We start from the raw sequence: 10,641 nt of genomic DNA on the forward strand, positions 1-10,641 counted from the left end.
GGCCACGAACAAGGCATTACAATCAGGCGGCATATCAAAGAAGAAAGACGTGGGGGTAGTAATGGTGGCTCAAGGCCCAAAATCTCTACTCACATATCAAATACTTCCACCCACATATCAAATACCTCCACCCACATATCAAGCACCTCTTCCTATATATCAACCCTCATCTCCCAGATATTCCTAACCGGCCACTGTCTATCACATCTATAATTCCCAACCATCTCATTTCTAGTCACCTCAAACTTGCCAAAATTATCTAAGACCACGACCAATTTTGATTGCAAACTACCCAGACAATACACCGCTATTGCTGAACCCATCGACCAATTGTATGAAAGGTTGAAAGACACTGGCTACGTCACTCATATTTCCGCTGTGGTAGTAAAGAAGCCATCCCAACGGATCGACCTAAACAAAACCTCTGCATACTATTCTGGTATGAAAGGGCACTCCATTGACGAGTGCCGAACATTGAAAGATAAAATCCAGACACTGATTGACAACAAAGTCATACAGGCGAAAGAAGTTGCACCCAATGTCCATAATAATCCTCTCCCGAATCATTGGGGTGGTGGGATAAATGTGATAGAGATGGACGAAGAATGGGATCTCGAGGGGTCAATCGGGCTTATTCGAGAAGGCGATGACTTTAAACCTGCAGTCACACTTACTCCTATTGTAGTACAGATTCTGTCACCAATCGAGGTTAAGGTAGCTACATCGGTTCCATTTGAGGTAGAAGTAGCTCCACTTGCGGCCACCCCTGTTCCATTTGAAGTAGAAGTGGCCACACCTTTCACAGTGACAATATCAACCACACCTCCTTTCGATTCAAAAGCAATACCTTGGGATTACATTGCCGAAGCTAGGTGAAAAGTAAAGGCAAAGATGGAGGAATTCGACGTTGCACAAGGAATGACTAGGACTGGAAGAATCTATACACCTGAACACTTTGGAGGACCAAGTAAGGATGCCACTACCAAGAAGCTTGTCATTGAAACAGGACCAGATGAAATTTGGAGGAAATTATAGGCAAGTGAATACTCCATCGTTGATCATTTGAACAAAACCCCCGCCCAGATCTCCATCCTATCGCTGTTGCAAAATTTAGAGGCACATAAGAATGCTTTGATGAAGGTGTGAGTAAAGCTTACATATCCAACAATATCACCTGCGGAGAGATGGTCAACATGGTAGGGCAGGTGCTGGAAAGTCATAAGATAATCTTCCACGAGGATGAAATACCGCCTGAAGGGTTGAATCATAGCCGAGCATTGCATATCACGGTACAATTTGAAGATAAATTCATTGCCAGAGTTCTGATCGATGGAGGTTCAAGCCTTAATATTTGTCCGTTGGATACTCTGAAAAGATTAGGCAAAGGTTTCCATGAAATATGGGCAGGAAGCATGAACGCAAAAACCTTTGATGGGTCTTAAAGGGCCACAATTGGGGAGATTAATCTTTGTCTGTAGATGGGGCCAACTTGGTTCGACATTGAATTCCAGGTGCTTGACATGTCAGCTTCATACAATCTTCTGTTGGGTTGACCATGGATACATGCCATTGGGGTTGTGGCTTCCACACTACACCAGGCCGTGAAGTTCGAATGGAACCATCAGGAAGTGATCATTCACGGGGATAGGAGTAACCCTATTTACACCAGTCAAACCATCCCGGTTGTCAGGAACAGAAGAAAGCCAGGAGGGGAAACCTATCATCACATCGAACGTGTCAATGCCATTGAGAAAGACAAATATTGGAGTAACAAAATAGAAAGTATACTAGCATGGTCTGGATACGAACCCAGCAAAGAGCTTGGGAAGAATCTCCAAGGCATCACCAAACCAATACAGCTGAAACGTCATGGTACTACTTTCGGGCTCGGATACCAATATGCATGGCAGGAGTATGATAATTGGTTCCTCCATGGCGTGGACCTTATTACCCTCTCGAGCAACCAGTGCCACATCTAGGTCAGATTTTTCACCAAGATGATACAATATGGGGAACTGCAGAAGAAGAAACATTAGCTGGGCTAAGAAATTTGTTCCTCAAGGACGAAGACATGGATTGCAGTGCAATAATTGAGGAGGAGGAGTAAGAAGGCCTCACTATTCATATTGTGGAAAAGGGAGATGTTCTTAGGAATTGGACTGCCACACCATCCCGGGTCCGCCGAGTCCCTGGGTAGCTTGGCAATCAACTTAATTTTATTTCTATAGCCATGCTAGACATTTAAGATTTTTAGTAGTGACGTTTTTAATTACTTACTTGTTTCAAATAAATGCTCGGTTCATCGAGCCGTACTTGTTTTCGATGTTTTCAGTTCTAATCAATGCATTGCTATTTAATATTCATCATTACCCTTCACACTTTTCTTTCTACAACATTATTATTACTTTTTCTAATGAACCAATGACTGTGACATGTAATTAGGCAACGCACTATAAGGATAGTGACTCAGATGAAGAAGATGAAATACCCAAGGAAGTTGTCAGGGAGGTTGAGAACTTTGAGAATAAGCCTAAGTCCAACCTGGACGAAACCGAAGCAGTATATTTGGGAGACACCTAAACCGTTAAAGGAGACTCGCATCAGCATTCACTTATCATTAACAGAGAAGGAGGAGTACATTCATTTCTTGAAGGAGTATGTGGATATCTTTGCATGGTCATATAATGACATGACCGGTTTGAGCACGTCCATAGTGGCTCACAAGTTGCCTACCAATCCCATGTGTCCGCCAGTGAAGCAAAAACTCAGGAAATTCAAACTATATATGAGCCTAAAAATCAAGGAGGAAGTTACTAAGCAGATCAAATACAAAGTCCTAAGAGTGGTTGAGTGCCCAACCTGGTTAACCAACATTGTACTAGTTCCGAAGAAAGATGGGAAAGTCAGAGTATGCATTGACTATCAAGACTTAAATAGAACGAGTCCCAAGGACAACTTTCCACTACCAAATATACACATCCTGATCGACAATTGCGCCAAGCATGAACTCTAATCCTTTGTATATTGCTTCGCTGGTTATCACCAGATCTGGATGGATGAAAAAGACGTTGAGAAAATAGTTTTTATTATACCATGGGGGTATACTGCTACAAAATGATGTCATTCGGTCTAAAGAATGTTGGGGCTACTTACATGAGAGCCATGAAAACCATCTTCCATTATGATACACAAAGAAATAGAGGTGTATGTGGACGACGTCATTATGAAATCCAAGAGGGTTGTAGATCACATAGCGGACTTGAGAAAGTTCTTTGATAGGTTAAGGAGGTACAAATTAAAACTGAACCCCGCAAAGTGTGCATTCGGGGTTCCCACAGGAAAGTTACTGGGATTCATTGTCAGTCATCGAGGGATCGAGCTGGAACCGTCTAAAGTTAAGGCTATTCAGGAATTACCACCACCTAGGAGCAAAAAGGACATGATGAGATTCTTAGGACAGTTCAATTATATCAGCCGCTTCATAGCACAGTCCATAGTTATATGTGAACCCATCTTCAAAATGTTGAGGAAAGATGCCGAAACAAGTTGGACCGAAGATTGTCAGAAGGCTTTCGATAAAATCAAGGAGTACATGTCCACACCACCAGTCCTGGTCCTGTCGGAACCTAGACGACCTTTGCTAATCTATCTATCTGTATTAGATGGGGCTTTCGGATGTGTTTTGGGATAACATGACAAGATGGGGAGAAAGGAGCAAGCAATATACTACTTTAGTAAGAAATTCACACCTTACGAGGCACGATACTCTCTGTTAGAATGCACTTGTTATGCTTTGACCTAGACAACCCAGAAATTGAGACATTACTTATGTGCTTATACCATATACCTTATATCCAGGATGGACCCTCTGAAGTACATATTTCAGAAGCCCATGCCGACTGGGAAGTTAGTCAAGTGGTAGATACTGTTAGATGAGTTCGATATCGTCTATGTAACTCAAAAGGTGGTCAAAGGAAAGGCATTGGCAGACCATCCTGCTGAAAATCCTGTTGGAGGAGAATACGAGCCCTTGAAAACATATTTCCCTGATGAAGAGTGTTGTTCATGGGAGAAGGCATTACTGAAGCATACGACGGTTGAAGGATGTTCTTTGATGGAGCTGTGAATTTCAAAGGAGTGGGAATTGGAGCGGTTTTGGTATCGAAAACTGGTCAGCATTATTCGGTGTCTGCTAAACTCAGATTTCCCTGTACCAACAACATGGCAGAGTATGAAGCCTGCATACTAGGGCTCAACATGGAAATCGACATGAATGTTCAGGAGCTGCTAGTAATCAGTGATTCAGATCTGCTTGTTCACCAGGTACAAGGAGAATGGGCCACCAAGAATTCCAAGATATTGCCATGTCTGCACCGTGTACAGGAATTGAGAAAGAGGTTTACAAATATGGAGTTTCGGTATGTTCCCAGAATTCAGAACGAGTTTGCCTATGCTTTGGCCACCTTGTCATCCATGATACAGTATCCAGATAAGAATTTCATTGATACTATCCCAGTGAAAATCCATAATCAACCGGCTTACTGCGCTCATGTCGAGGAGGAGACAAATGGAAAACCTTGGTTCCATGACATCAAGGAGTATTTAACAAAAGGGGAATACCCGGAGCATGCGAACCATACTAAAAAACACACACTCCGAAGATTGTCCAATCACTTCTTGCACAACGGAGGAAACTTGTATAGAAGAACTCTTGATTTGGGATTGCTAAGATGTGTCAACGCAAAAGAGGCTTCTAAGCTACTCGAGGAGATATATGATGGGACCTGCGACCCATATATGAATGGTTTTGTCTTGACCAAGAAGATACTTAGGGTCGTTTACTTTTGGATGACTATGGAGACAGATTGTGTCCAGTATGTCTGCAAATGCTACCAATGTCAAGTGCATGCTGATATGATAAAAATGCTGCCAAATGAACTCAATGCAACAAGCTCACCTTGGCCATTTACCGCTTGGGAAATGGATGTCATTGGTCCGATCGAGCCCACTGCTTCAAACGGGCACATGTTTATTCTATTGGCCATTGACTACTTCACAAAATGGGCAGAGGTTGCACCCTACAAAGCTGTAACCAAGAAAGTCATCACAGACTTTGTCAAGGATCATATTGTTTGCCGATTCAGAGTTCCTCAGTCCATTGTCACTGATAATGCCGCAAATCTCAATAGTGATCTGATGACAGCCATGTGTGAAACTTTCAAAATCAAGCACAAGAACTCCACAACGTACAAGCCTCAGATGAATGGATCCGTAGAAACCGCCAACAAAAACATCAATAAAATACTAAGGAACATGGTAGAAAGCCACAAACAATGGCACGAGAAGCTACCCTTTGCTTTGTTGGGATACCGCACTACAGTTCACACATCAACCGGGGCAACTCCTTACTCATTAGTTTATGGTACCGAAGTTGTCATCCTAGCCGAGGTAGAGATTCCTTCTCTAAGGATCATACAAGAAGCCGAACTTAGCTATGTAGAATGGATAAGGAGACGCTATGATCAATTGGCCCTTATAGATGGAAAAAGAATGAACGCAGTATGTCATAGTTAACTTTATCAGAACAAAATGTCTAGAGGTTTCAACAAAAAGGTCAAACCGAGGTAGGGCAATTGGTATTGAAGAAAATCTTCCCGCATCAAGATGAAGCCAAAGGGAAATTCTCTCCCAACTGGCAAGGTCCCTACATGGTTCACAGGTTGCTAATAGGAGGAGCACTCATACTTGCAGAAATGGATGGAGAAGTTTGACCGAAACCAATCAATTCAGACGCAGTCAAGAGATACTATGTTTAGACTATTTACATTTCTTCATCAGATGTAATTGAACTACGCTTGACCCGATTCCTGTTTAAGAGGGGGTACGTAGGCTGCCTTATGGGTTCGGTCATATCATAATAAAATTTCCATTCCCCCTTCCCCAGAAAGTTAGAAATTGGTTAAGAAATTGGGACAAAATTTTGAGAAGGGTTCTCAAAATTCTGAAGAAGGTTCAACAAGTTCGTTGCTCACAAATGGCTGAAGGATCATCTACCAAACGGGGGTAGAATTTTGAGGAGGACCCTCAAAATTCTAACATGAGAAAGTTGTGATGTCTCTGAAATGTGTTACAGTCACTAGTTCATCTGAAATTATTTGATATTTCACCATGTTTCTAAAATGACTCTATTTTTATCAATAATTGCACATTTTCGAAAACTCTATTTCCCTAATAGGCAGGTGTTACCCAGGGAAACTCAAACAAGGCATTTAGAATGGAGAAGCAAGGCCTGCAGATAAAGGCACGAACCAACCTCCCCTTACGAAACTTACAATTTTTCTTTGAATGCAAGCACATCTGACGTAGTAGTAGCATTCTCAAATATATATACACGAAGAAAAACCACTATCAAATGGGCCACCAGACATTGAATGTATCCCTATCTAAGAAACATTCTACCCTTATTTGCTATTTGCTCTTTGCATGGGACTAAGCCCTGTCCCGCATCTTGCATGAGGCTAAGCCCTGCCTCCATATTTGCATAAGGCTAAGCTCTGCCTTCCATTTGCATGGGACTAAGCCCTGTCCCGCATCCTACATGAGTCTAAGCCCTGCCTCCATATCTGCATAAGGCTAAGCTCTGCCTTCCATTTTCATGGGACTAAGCCCTGTCCCGCATCCTGCATGAGACTAAGCTCTGTCTTCATCTTGCATGAGGTTAAGCCCTGCCTCCATATCTGCATAAGGCTAAGCTCTGCCTTCCATTTGCATGGGACTAAGCCCTGTCCCGCGTCCTACATGAGACTAAGCTCTGTCTTTATCTTGCATGAGGGTAAGCTCTGTCTTCATCTTGCATGAGGCTAAGCCCTCCTCCATATCTGCATAAGGCTAAGCTTTGCCTTCCATTTGTATGGGACTAAGATCTGTCCCGCATCCTGCATGAGACTAATCTCTGTCTCCATCTGCATGAGGCTAAGCCCCGCCTCCGCGATTGCATAAGGCTAAGTTCTGCCTTTCATTTGCATGGGACTAAGCCCTGTCCCGCATCGGCATGAGGCTAAGCCTTGCCTCCATATTTGCATAAGGCTAAGCTCTGCCTTCCATTTGTATAAGCCTTCTCTAGCGTCTTGCATGAGACTAAGCTCCGTCTCCATTCTGCATGAGGCTAAGTACTGCCTTCTCATGGGACTAAGCGGTGTCCCTCCTTACATAAACGTTGCTCTATTCCAACACTATCTATTTGCTCCTCTTTCGGGCTAAGCTCTGCCCTCAATCTCACAAATACTAAGCCTTGTGTTGTTAATTTTAGCATCATATTATTGCATCTCATGGGCTGAAATATCGCCAATTTGTCCAAAGGCGTCATTGTCTAAAGGCATCATCCTCATAGCCGGAAGACACCATGCCATGGCCTGAGGATCTCTCAAATTTGCATATCATTATTCAAAAGAGTCATGGTTCGGAGGTACCATTTTCATGTCACGAGAATATCATTTCATGGCCTGTTAATCTCTTATCTCACAATTCATAGCCCAGGACATCATGGTCTAAAGACGTTAACCGCACCGTCCAAAGACAATCTTTCATGGTCCAAACGGAATTTGCATCACGTTTAAATTTTTGCAGTAATCTACGTACTCGCATGCATTGTATTTTGGGTTTGCAGGTGATCTCGAAGGTAACCATTTTCAAACAGGAGCAACCATTCACTCCGGTGTCCGCTCGTACCATTTTCACTTCGCCATTCATAACTGATTCTCATCAGCTACCCATCTTACCTTGATATCTTGCTATTCGCCCTATAATACATCTGATACACTCTAGACCCACAATCATAACTCCATCCGACATCACCCTTCATAAAAGAGTCGTTGCCGAAATTGGATACCATTTCTATAACAACTCCATCAGCTTCGTTCACCAGTGGGTCTGGAACTACACATGGCCTAATTCTTGTAAAATCAGGAATATGTAGGCTGCTCAAAGATCAGAGTCCGACCTCTATCTTTCAAAACATCCCATTCGGTCAAAATTGGCCATCATTTCTTTACCCGAAAACTCTTTCATCCTTCCCGGGTAAAGAGAGGCAGTTGTTGTAACCAAATTTTTCCCTATAATATTTTAAAGTGCATATATACCTTCAACACTATGCATTAGCATCAATGGATATTTTTCCATAATCTATATATTTTTAAAATAATTTATTCTAGTATTTTATTTATATAAATAATTATAAAACTATATCACAAATGATTTTAAAACATTTCCTGATTTAATATTACTATTTATGGTCCTATTAAGTCCAAATTATTTCACAAATATCCAAATTGACACCTTTTGGTTACAATTGCAATAACTTTGCAATTATAGCCCATGCATACAATTTTTGCGTTATTTTACCAGAAATTAGTCCATTATATTTTAAAATACTGAAAATTATTTCTAAAATATTTCTATGCATGAAAATCATTTTTTATAATTAGTTAATTATTTTATAAATTAATTTTATTCAATTGCTTGGGTATTTAACAAATAGCTCTTTTTGTTTTCAATTTTAACCCAAGAGACCATCCCAAGACCCCTTATAATTTGGCCCAACTCCTTAAGCCCAAAACTTAGCCTGCCCGACCTAATACCATGGCCAATCCTGGCCGTTGATCATTTTTTATCAACGGTCCAGATTTTTCCTACCATAACTAAACCTTAATCACCCCCTTACACCCTCTCATTTCCACCCTTTCCCCTGTCGTCACCCTCTCTCTTCTGTCTCAAACGATCTCTACCTAAACACTAATCCTCAGGCACCGTCACCGGCTTAGCCCTCCGTTTTATGATGTTTCATTGTCGTCTCAGGCCTATATTGGCCTCCTACTTGCAATGGTTCATCAGTTTCCTAGATCCTTGAGAAGATCTCAAGGGACTTAGGCAGTCTGGTTGCACCTTTGATTTCTTTGCCTGTTTCAGGCCGTTTGCTCGACCATGAGTAAGAAACCTTTCTTATTTTGCTATGAATCCATGGTTTTCTAGGCCTATGTTCTCGTCTCTATTATGCTTTCTAAAAAACCCTAATTTATTATCTCCAATCTTCTCAGGTCTGTATAAATCTGAGACGAATCGAGCAACACTTACATGATTTCCTTGAAATTTTTCGGTTTCAACCGATTTTTCAACTTTTCCCTAAACTAGGGTTCATTATAAGTCATTTTATCAAGGTCTTTCTGATTTTTTTAAATGTTTAATCGATTATCCTTTAGTGTTCTTGACTGATTTACGCAAAAGTTGCTTAAACCCTAGTCAATTTTTGTGAAACTCTCATTTTCTGATTTTTTCTTCAATTCTGAGTTTTTCAATGTTACCAGTTGTATAGATTCACTCTGTATCTTTGACCTACACGATTTTCCTTTATCAAATGCATTGCTCTATGATTTTTGTCCTAACTAATCTCTATTAGGGTTTTTGAATTAAGTTTCTGGTTAACTTCTCTGTTTTTATAAAGTTTTACTTAGTCTACTTTATTTATGGGAATCGATATATTCTTTCTAGAATTGTTGTTAATCTTGTTGATTGATTTGCTCTGCTATGAATCTGTACTCCTAAGCCTTCCCTGTTTCTATGATTATGACCTTAATTAGTCGTTATTGCCTTATTTGATTGTTGTATATTTACTTATTCTTTATATGATTCTTTCCTTAATTAGACCCCTGATTATTTACTCCTTTATTTGGTCTAATTGAACCTCTTACCTTAATTAATTCTGTTATTACCGTTGGCTAATTGCCCTTAAATAAGGGAAGACTATGCTGAACTCTTTGTATGATTGGATTCTGAGATCCCTTAATTGCTGATTATTGATTCGTTTACATTATTTGCTCTACTCTTGAATTACTATATAAACTCTCTTATTTAACTTCTTAACACACAACACAAGTTCAAAAAACACATACTCACACTCAAACTTTCCTTTTCTTTCTTTGTTACTTGTGATAATTATTGTCTAGCCGGCTGAAAGCTAAGGCTACACATTGGAACTGCAACTGCTTTACATTTTTTACTCTTTTCTTCAACTGGTATGTCTCTAGTTCAATTTTGAAACTCAACTCTAGTTTTTCTATTTTTACTCTTGCACTAGTTCGATTGGTTATGCATTCAAGTTGTCCTTTTGTTTACTGCTTTACCCTGCATGTCTAAATTCTGTCTCCTTTTGCTCAACCAGGTAATCAGTATGTCCTGACTTCATTTGATGGTTTAATACTAGCTAAGTATGTTCCTGTTACTCCCTTAGATTGGTGTGATCATGATTAGTAGCTTAATCTCCTAATTAACTTAATTATATGTCTAATCTTGTCTAAGACACCCTTGTTTTCCACATGATTTTACTACATCTTTGCTTTATGTCTTGATTGCCTATTATCATGGCTAGCATATTAAGTCTCTAGTACTCCTATGTGTCCCTTGCATTTGTTGTCTATATGTCTTCCCTATACCCTGTTCATATGCCCCCTTAATGTGATTTTTATATGTTCCCAACCCCCTTCACCCTTGTGTGAGATCTGCCTGTCTCTGAATCTGGGTATTCAATGGTTGATTGCCTGTTTGCTGAATTTGCTATCTTCAGAACTGATTTCAAAATGTTCTTAGTAT

Source organism: Nicotiana tabacum, chromosome 7 (assembly GCF_000715075.1).
Source record: "Nicotiana tabacum cultivar K326 chromosome 7, ASM71507v2, whole genome shotgun sequence".
NCBI lineage: Eukaryota > Viridiplantae > Streptophyta > Magnoliopsida > Solanales > Solanaceae > Nicotiana > Nicotiana tabacum.